Source organism: Ochotona princeps, chromosome 24 (assembly GCF_030435755.1).
Source record: "Ochotona princeps isolate mOchPri1 chromosome 24, mOchPri1.hap1, whole genome shotgun sequence".
In the NCBI taxonomy this organism is placed as follows: Eukaryota; Metazoa; Chordata; class Mammalia; order Lagomorpha; family Ochotonidae; genus Ochotona; species Ochotona princeps.
Genome location: NC_080855.1, coordinates 27,388,677 through 27,398,922, shown reverse-complemented (window position 1 = coordinate 27,398,922; position 10,246 = coordinate 27,388,677).

The following is a 10,246-nucleotide window of genomic DNA, read 5'->3' as shown; positions in this document are numbered from 1 at the left end:
ACCCAGATCTTGACTGTGCCATGCAAACACTTCAGTTCCAGTGCACCTGAGCCCTGGGCCAGCAAGGTCAACTTAACTCGGACTTTTTTTTTTTAAGATTTATTTATTTTTATTGCAAAGTCAGATATATAGAGACAAAAGGAGAGACAGAGAAAAAGATCCTCTGTCCGATGATTCACTCCCCAAGTGACCACAATGGACGGAGCTGCGCCCAACTGAAACCAGGAGCTCTTCTGGTCTCCCACATGTGTGCAGGAACCCAAGGCTTTGGGCTGTCCTCAACTGCTTTCCCAGGATACAAGCAGGGAGCTGGATGGGGAGCTGGACTGCTGGGATTAGAACCGGCACCCATATGGAATCCCAGTGACATTTTTTAACAGTGCCCTGACCCCTCTTTATGGAGGCCACTACAGGGATATTGCTAGTGGGTTTGAAGCAAGGCTCCCTCCCTACTCCTTCTTTTTTTTTTTTTTAAAGACTTATTCATTTTTATTACAGCCAGATATACACAGAGGAGGAGAGACAGAGAGGAAGATTTTCCATCCGATGATTCACTCCCCAAGTGAGCCTCCGAAGCCGGGAACCAGGAACCTCCTCCAGGTCTCCCACACGGGTGCAGGGTCCCAAGGCATTGGGCCGTCCTCGACTGCTTTCCCAGGCCACAGGCAGGGAGCTGGATGGGAAGTGGAGCTGCCGGGATTAGAACCGGCGCCCATATGGGATCCCGGGGCGTTCAAGGCGAGGACTTTAGCTGCTAGGCCACGCCGCCGGGCCCTCCCTACTCCTTCTTAACATCCACTAGGGAAAGGCCTCCAGGTCCCCTCTACCCCCACTCATTCACTTGGCTTGCTCACTAAAGGGAGACCAGCTGCCAAGGTCAGGAAAAGAATAAACCCGGGGAGGAGATTGGAATTCTGGACACCGGATTCCTAACCCAGCAAACAGGGAAGGTCCAAATCCTGCCGCCTAACTCACTCCCCCATGGAAGTCAACCTCCTGCCCCCCTCGGCCTGGCCTATGATGACAAGGGCATCCTAGGAAACCTACGTGGACCCCAGCGCCCCCTTAGGCACGTGCTTGCGAGGACAGTGTCCTGGCGAGGACTCTGTATACGGAGGGCCGCTCCTAAAGCCAAATCAATGACCCTCCGCCCTGCCCCCAGGCGCCTCTCAGAATTGGCCTGGCCCCGCCCACAAGGACGGGGACAGAGTCCTTTCCCGGTACAGCTGCGTCCTTGGCCTTCGGGGCGGGCGGCCCTCCACGCCTGCGGAGGGCGCTGCAGGCACCGGCCGAGACTCGAGCCGCTCTGGCCAGACGGCGGCCTCCTCCATGGTGATGCGCTGTCCAGCATTTCAGCAGGCGGCGGCGGCGGCACCTGCGGGGAGACGGAGGGCGCGGGCCACCGGGCACCCCGAGCTGCCCCGCCGAGCCCAGCCGAGCCGAGCTGAGGAACCAGGCAGGGGCCGGAGAACCCGGCTCCAGCAGTCGGCAGAGCGCGGCGATCGGCGGGAAGGTGAGAACCCCTGAGGGGCTGGGGCTGGGCTGCCCGGGGGCCCTGCAGACCCCGGAGCAGAGACTGGGTGCGGGGTGCAGTGGGGCGGCGGCCTGCTTGGATTGTCTGTCCCCGGTGCGTTAAAAGCTGGGGAATAGGGATGAAGGATCGTTGTTGGTTTCATGGGGAGGGATGGGAGACAGTGAGATTCGTGCGGGATCATAGGCAGGAATCCCCTGGGCATAAAACGACCATGGCCTGCCCCAGGAGGGGAGCTGGGGAGACCCCCCAAGCGCAGGCCAGGTGTCCTCCCGGCTAATGAGAGGGAAGGACCCACTCCCCAGGGAGAAGAGAGAGCCATGCAGGGACCAGGGACCCCTGTGGAGATGCTGGTCTCTGGACGCTGAGCCTGTGTCCAGCAGGGGGTGCCTGCCTAGAGGACATAGTCAAACCCCTTTCTTGGATGCCTGATGCCCCCTGGCTGGGGGTGGGAGGAGGATGAGGAGGCAGGCGCTGACAAGGAGAACTGGGTCTCACACAGGATGGCAAAGGATGAGGGCCACAGATGGGCAGAGCGCCATCCGTAGGTTGAGGGAGGGGCTGTCTGGACCCCCTGGAGTTTCTAGAACTCAGAGCAGGCCTTTGCCCGCCCCCCAGGGACGGGGCAAATTCTGGGCAAAGAGGAAAGGTGGGGACAGAAACAGCCTGCAGCTGGCATGGTCCTCCCCCTCCCTGCCAGAGCTCTGCTTGGACTGTGCAATGCCTCCTGCAATCCCTTTCGTTGGCAGCAGATCCACAGTGAGGATGGAAGGGAGGGGGGTAGACAGGGAAAGCCCTCACCCCCATCCAATCCAGCTGTAACTTCCCACTCCCCAGAGATGTCCCTGCTGGCTCGTTCACTGGCCCATTGCTGGAATGAGGGGGGCCTGGGCTGGCCTTTTGTCCTACATCAAGGAGAAAGGTGGGTGCCTTGATGGGAGCAGTACAGCAGCTGGACAACGTCCAGGTCTCGTGGGGTGGGGGCATATTAAGGTCACAGCCTCAGCCAGGAATAGGATGGAGCCCATGGCTCGCACACGGCAGCAGCAGCAGCAGCTCTCTCTTGCTTGACTTGATGCCCCATCCCACTCTCTCAGTGCAGGCTGGAGGAGGGGGAATCCTGGAGGGGTGACTCAAGCAGCGACTGGGAGAGAGATGGAGGTGGGTGGGTTGGGTGTCAGAGAGAAGTGGGGTCAAATCCAGGTTGCCTGGTATTTTGGGGAGCCGCTCAACCTCTTAGAGTGCTGTACCCTCCCACCGGTAACACAGCTAGCCACAAGCACCATGCTGTTGCAAGAAGCCATCCGGGTAATTAGCGAATGGGCACCTACGTGTGAGCGGTGAGACGCTGGTTGAGTGTTAGTAAATAGGAATTTGTGAGAGTGGCTTCAGGCAGAGCCAGCGAGTAGGGTTGGAAGCTTGCTTCTCTCTGCAGAGACAAGAGAGTTGCTGGTGTGAGAACCGTGTGCGCCAGGCTCCCATGCTGGGCCCAGGGCTCCCGTCTGGTTCACTGTAGTGTCTCCCTCAGTAGCTACCCTGCAAGGCCATCTCTGTCCCCATTTCCCAGCTGGGAGATGAGGCTTAAGTGACTTTGCCAAGGTCATGAAATCGCTCGGTTCACCCTCTCCTGGCAAGGTGCAGTGAGGTACCTGTGTCTTGATTCCATGATGCCAGCTTCGCAGGTGGGAGCACCCCGGGCTGTCCAGGTGAGGTCACTGGCAGATATGGGGATGGAATGTGCTTTAATCTAGCCAGCTGGGCACCCTCACCATCATCATCCCTACCCCCATCCCCCGCCATCAATGTCCTGTCTGCCAAAGGCCTGGAACGGCGGGGGAGGTTAGAGCCTGGGTCTAGCAGGCCCATCTGCTGGCCGCCGCACCCCCTGCTAACTACCAGCTGGGCCTGCCTGTCTCCTTCCATATGCAGAGGCCCTCACTTGCCGAGGTGCCCAGCGGTCAGTGGCAGCTGCTAGCACAGCCAGGGTCAGCCACCTCTGCTGACTGTGCTCCTGCACCACCCCTAGGGACGTGGTCACATTTTGCACGGAACACTGGAAAGGAAGTTGGAAAAGCCCCCCACATCGCCACTGGCTGTCTCCCCAGTTCCCAGCCACATCCTTGGCACTCCTGCATGTGGGCCTGCCCTCTTCCAATAGGTGACCTCACTCCAACTTCAATCTGTCTCCCTCCCACCAAAGTGCCACCAAAGTCCAGGTCACAGAGCACCCCAAGCCCCTGGTCTTGGGCCTCTGTGGGGCTCCCCAGTTTTGTCCCCAGTTCTGCAGCTCCCCCAAGGGGTGATCAGCCAGGGCGCTGAGGAGCAGAAGGGACTAGGCAGCTGGGTGGTGGGGCCTCTAGGACAACAGTCCAGCATCCTTCCTTCTGGCCCCAGCTTTGCTCTTATCCCTTCTAGGTGACCTTAAACATGTCCCTGCCTCGGTCTGGGTGTCAGGCTTCATTAGGTGACCCTGAGTTCCCTGGCAGTGTCCAGACCTGTCTGGTCTACAAATCCACATGGGGTGTCACCCCAGTTGCCTCCTGTATCTCTGGGTTTGATTTATTGATTAGAGTCAAATCCACCTGTCCGTCCCTCTCCGGACCCAAGAGCCTATCTACAGGTTTGGAAAAGCCCAGCCGTTCACCACCTGACTGATGAGGCCCCAAACTCCCCATGACTAGAGAGATATCAGGGTCGAGGAGGCCACCAGGATGTCCCACCCCTGCACAGACCCAGGGGAGCTGCAGGGGTGTGGAATGACAGCTCTATATGTGGGAGTCTGGGTGGGAGAGGTATGATTTGACTGTGCTATGAAGAGAGAAGGCCGGGTCCCTGGAGGCTTGGAGCAAGGTGGCCAGCAGTCCAGGCAGAGGTGCAGAGAGAAACAGAGAAGGGATGTCTCCATCCCAACATCTTATCTCAATGGGAGGGAAGGGCTGAGAGGACAGGAGCTCAGGGGTAGGCTGAGGGGCAGGGGGCCCCATGGAGGGAGGAGTTGGAGGAGGTTGGGGGGATTGGCAAGCGAAGTGAATAGAGAGGGCCTGTGCACCCAGCCCCATTGATCCCACAGCATCCAGGAAGTGATTCTTGCCTACTCCCCGTCCCACCCCTGCTGTGAGCTGCATAGACTGACTTCTGGAGATGGGAAAGAAGCCTCCCTGGCCATGTGTGCCGTGACCCCCAGAGCAACCCCCACCTGCTCCCAAGAGGCACCCCCCTTTTAGCCAGCAGCCGCCAACCCATCAACACTGCTGCGCTACTGCTTCCCTGGGCGGCCAGCCTGGCCTCAGCCTCCTGCCGCCCCCGCCCTGGCCTCCTGCCTACTGCAGAGGGCTGCTGTGCCAGCTGAAGCTGCCAGACAGTTCCCTCAGCATCCTGCCAGGGCCTCTTGGGGCTCCAGGGAGGGTGGAGTCAGGGGGAGCAGGCCCAGTTCCCCAGACTCAGCAGCAGGGTTGGGTTGAGGGCAAGGCAGCTTCCTCAGGCAGAGGGCTGTGGTCTTGGGGCCCCCTCCATCTCCTCCACCTCCACTCCCCTAAGCTCCCCCAGGGTACAGACGGGTAAAAGCCAAGTCTGACAATGAATTCCAAAGCCAAGTCTGACAATGAATTCTTTTGATTTTGAAGAACAGCTGTCTTCCTTAAGACATGCAGACGCCCAGAGGCAAAGAGAAAGGCTGGGTGGTAGTTCTGCCACCCAGCCTCAATTTAGGAGGAATAGGGTGGGGTTGGGAGGGGTGCTTCTGAAAGTTCATGCAAAATAGGAGTAAAATGAAGTGCATTTTGGGACATTTTTAGAGATTCACTGTGGGAGTGAAGTCTTCAGAAAGCTCCAGGAAAGGAGGTATTAAGGGGAAAAAAAACGTACCTAGACTCCAAAATTTTCTTGCACCAAAATAAACTTTGTTTAGAAAGAGTGATTGATTTGAAAGGTCAAAAGTTCAAGAGGGCCTCCCCACCCCCCGCGGCGTGGCCTAGCGGCTGAGGTCCTCGCCTTGAGCGCCCCAGGATCCCACATGGGCGCTGGTTCTAATCCCGACAGCTCCACTTCCCATCCAGCTCCCTGCTTGTGGCCTGGGAAAGCAGTTGAGGACGGCCCAATGCATTGGGACCCTGCACCCGTGTGGGAGACCCGGAGGAGGTTCCAGGTTCCCGGCTTCGGATCAGCACAGCACCGGCCGTTGCAGCTCACTTGGGGAGTGAATCATTGGACGGAAGATCTTCTTCTCTGTCTCTCCTCCTCTCTGTATATCTGACTTTGTAATAAACTGAATAAATCTTTAAAAAAAAAAGTTCAAGAGGGATCTTCTGAGAATTCACTCTCCCTTTCACACACCCCAGCCCACCTGACCCACAGGGTCACAACAGCCAGAGCTGCACCAGGCTGAAACCAGGAGACAGGGACTCCATCCGGGTCTCCCACATGGATGGGCCATTACCTGCTACTTTCTCAGGTGCATTAGCAGGGAGCTGCATGGGAAAGCGGAGCAGCCAGGGCTCCCCCTGGCATTCCCATATGGGATGGTAGCTTTGTAAATGGTGGCTTAACCTACTATACTACAATATCATTCCTGAGAAAAATACACTTTTATTTATTTATTTATTTATTTATTTTAAAGATTTATTCATTTTATTACAGCCAGATATACACAGAGGAGGAGAGACAGAGAGGAAGATCTTCCGTCCGATGATTCACTCCCCAAGTGAGCCGCAACGGGCCGATACGCGCCGATCCGATGCCAGGAACCAGGAACCTCTTCCGGGTCTCCCACACGGGTGCAGTGTCCCAATGCCTTGGGCCGTCCTCAACTGCTTTCCCAGGCCACAAGCAGGGAGCTGGATGGGAAGTGGAGCTGCCGGGATTAGAACCGGCGCCCATATGGGATCCCGGGGCTTTCAAGGCGAGGACTTTAGCCGCTAGGCCACGCCGCCGGGCCCGAAAAATACACTTTTAAAAAAAGGCAATTAATTGGGAGGATAAGAGAGTACCAAGTGGCACGACCCAGTGTGGCACAGTGCCAGCCCCAGGCAGCATGTTTTTGATGAGCACAGAAAGGTTGGGTATGGTGGGACATGCCTCCCAGGGAAATGGCACCTGCCCTGGAACCCCTCTTATGGATGTCTCATTGAGTCCTGCTGGCTGTGGGCTTCCCTTGGGGATCATGACTGTCTTGCTTGGTGCAACCTTTGCTAGGGACGACAATGAGGAGAGACCCAAACTGCTGGGAGATGAGGGGCAGAGGGCCTCGCCTCTCTGGGAGAGTAAGCAGCCAGATTTTAGGTGTTGTTGTTTAAGATTCATTTAGTTATTTTGGAAAGGCAGATTTAGAGAGAGGGGGAGAGAGAAAGATCTTCCATCCGCTAGTTCACTCCCTTAAATGGCCACAACAGCCAGAGCTGAGCTGATCCAAAGCCAGGAGTTTCTTCTGGATCTCCCACATGGGTGCAGGGTCCCAAGTCTTTGGGCCATCCTTAAGCTTTCCTAAGCACATTAGCACGGAGCTGAATCAGACGTGGAACAGCCTAGACACAACCCGGTGTGCCTATATGGGATGCAGGGGCTGCAAGATGAAGAATTAGCCAGTTGAGCCGTTGTACCAGTTGTGACTTGAGTTTCAAAAGCACTCAGGAGGGCCAATGTCATGGCATACTAAGTTAAGCTGCCACTTGCAATACCAACATCCCATATCAAAATGCTGGTTCAAGTCCCAGCTGATTCATTTTCGATACAGCTTTCTACTAATGTGCCTGGGAAAACAGCAGAAGATGGCCCAAAGCCTTGGGGCCCTGCTTCCCATGTGGGAGACCAGGATGGAGCTCCTGGCTCCTGGTGTGTGTGTCTGGGGGTGAATCAGCAGATGGAAGACTTCTCTCTCCCTGCTGCCTCTGTTGCTCTGCCTTTCAAATAAATAAAAATTTTTAAAAGATTTATTTATTTTTATTGGAAAGGAAGATATACAGAGATGAGAAGAGACAGAGAGGAAGATCTTCCATCCGATGTTTCACTCCCCAAGTGAGCACAACGACCAGTGCTGCGCTGATCCAAAGCCAGGAGCCAGGAACCTCCTCCAGGTCTCCCACGTGGGTGCAGGGTCCCAAGGCTTTGGGCCATCATTGACTGCTTTCCCAGGCCACAAGCAGGGAGCTGGATGGGAAGCAGGGCAGCCGGGATTAAAACCGGCGCCCATATGGGATCCCTCGCATTCAAGGTGAGGACTTTAACCACTATGCTATTGTGCTGGGCCCAAATAAAAATTTTTTTTAACAAAAAGAAGAAAGTACCTCGTAGGATAAAGCCCAGTTCTGCCCTCCTAAGAGACAGCAGTCCCCGTGTGAGTAGGTGACACTCTTGCCATCATAATTTGTGAAAGCCTTTGATCTTCTGGGTATAGGCTGAGCCCCGGATACCCCAGGGGATGAATCTGATACTGACCCTGACCTTGGGTGGAAGGCAGGCCATGGGGGACCGATGGCAGTGACCCTCTGAGAACTGGCATCAGTGATGGGGACAGCCAGGGAAGGCTTCAGAGGGTAGAGGACTGATGCCTGAGAGCGGAGTGGGCAGGGACAAGAAGGGGGTGGGGTGTGTGGATTCCTTAGGGGGCTGTGCTGCTCAAGGCAATGGTAACCTGGGCAAGGCCATGGAAGGGTCTTGCCAAGCATCGTTAAGAGCCAGGAGTTTGTTTGGGAAGTGATGGGTGTCCCAGGATGGGTGTCATGAAACGGCCAGGTGTGCACACTGGGGAAACCCGTGTCCACTTCAAGATGCAGGAGTGACAGGGGTGGGGAGCGGCTCTAGCCAATGGGCTCTGGGAGATTGTGTGGGCTTCAGGGAGCAAGCCTGCGGGCAGAATGAGAGGTAGGCAGCCTTCCCCTTCACATCCATGTCCCGCAGGCAGCACAGCCCTTAGAACTAGGCAGAGAGGAAGCAGTCGGATTGGAGGAGTAGGCTTCGAGTTGGCAGAGCAGCCGAGCCACTCAGGGGACCTTTGGAGCTGGCACACCTACCAGGACCTGCGCCTTGTCCCCTGTGCTGCTGGCTGCCCTGTGTTACTTAGTCCTTGTGACCCAGGCTTTTATCTTCCCTGAAACATCTCTCTCTTCTTTACCTCTAAAATTCTTTCTCTGTCCCTGGCTCTTTGTACGTCAGAAAAGGAGGTGGTCCTTCATTCATTCACTCATTCATTCATTCACTGCTCTCCCCAACATTAGTTCAGCATCATCCGTGTTCAGGGTCAATGCGAAAGCCCCTGGAGAAAGGGCACTGGAGAAAGGGGAGAAACAAGATCGGGGGACAGGGGCATGTTTCTAGGTAGTTGATGGATGAAGTGGGAGAAGCCAAGAGCTGCGGGACCCTGGGGAAGAGGGAAGGGCTGCTGGCCTGCTGGACACGCTAGGAGGGCAGCAGAGATGAGATGGAGGAGGAAAGAGGGCAGACATTGGGGAAGGATGTGGCTGGAGAGTAGGGGTTGGATGGGAGGGTTGGAGGGCTTGTCTGGACAGGGTTGCCTCGTGGTGTTGGTTGGGGGAGAAGGGGTGGCCCAGTCTTGGTGCTGGGTGAGGCAATCTGGCCTTTCTCCTGTAAAGATGAGTACAGGGCCAGTGCTGGCTTAGCAAGGTCACATCCAAGGGTGGGTGTGGGCAGATGGGAGAGGACAGGGGACTCGCCATGGTCACACGGCCTGAGCCTGCCCACCTGCAGCTTAATTTGGTCCAACCCAGGACAACCCAGAACCCCAGGGGCAGAGAAAGCCTGCCTCCACAGTTTTAGAACTGTCTGTGATAAGTAGATTGCCAGGAGCTGGGGGAGGGGATTGGTGGGGAGCCCTCAGGGGGTGCTGGCCTCCCTCGCCCCCCCCATGCCCTGCCCTGGCAGTCCTTTGGCCCTGGGGTTCCCCTTGCCTGGAATGCACTTGCTCCCTCTGCTTCAGTTGCCTTGAACTCCACGGGGCTCTCCTTGGACACTGTCCTCCCAGCCATGTCTGGTGCCCAGCGCTCTCCTTCTGCCTTGTCCCCAAATACCTGGAGCCACTTTTCCCTTGGCCCTACCTATACTGCACCCCACCTGGTTGCTTACCTGCCAACTCACTTGGATTTCCATGGGCTGAGCACACCATCTGCACAGGGAGGCCAACCCTGGCACACCTGTCACCCAGCTCAGAAGGGATGGAGCCATGTGGGAAGACCGCCCTGCTCTGTGATACCCCTAGACTGGCTGCTTGTGGCAGGCAGGGACCCTGTGTTGTCATGGCTGTGAGTCCCTGGTGTGGAAAAGGTGCTGGGTCTCCCACTTGTAGGGTGGATTAAAGGGTGACAGGTCTCTCCCAGGGGTGCCCATGACCGTGACAGCTGAGGGGGTGCTTCATGTCAGGCCTCTCCCCTCTTCCACCATGCCAAGCCTGGGCTTCTCCCCACCACCCAGGGCTCCAGGCAGGGCTGGGAGCTGGAGTGGAGGAATCAGACATCCTGATGGAGATTCCAGGGCTCAAGGGTGAGCAGGGTGGAGACCTACAGCTGCTCACAGGAGATACACCCCTTCCCAGAACTAGGAGCCTCCCCGCAACATACGCCATACCCTGTCACTCCTGCTCCTCACCCACAGTCCAAGAGACCTGGGTTATTGTCAGTGATGTTCTTCATTAACTGCTTAATTAACTATTGAGGTGAATCCGATTAATTGATATTAATTGGGTACCATTTGTCAAGGACCCTGAGAAGC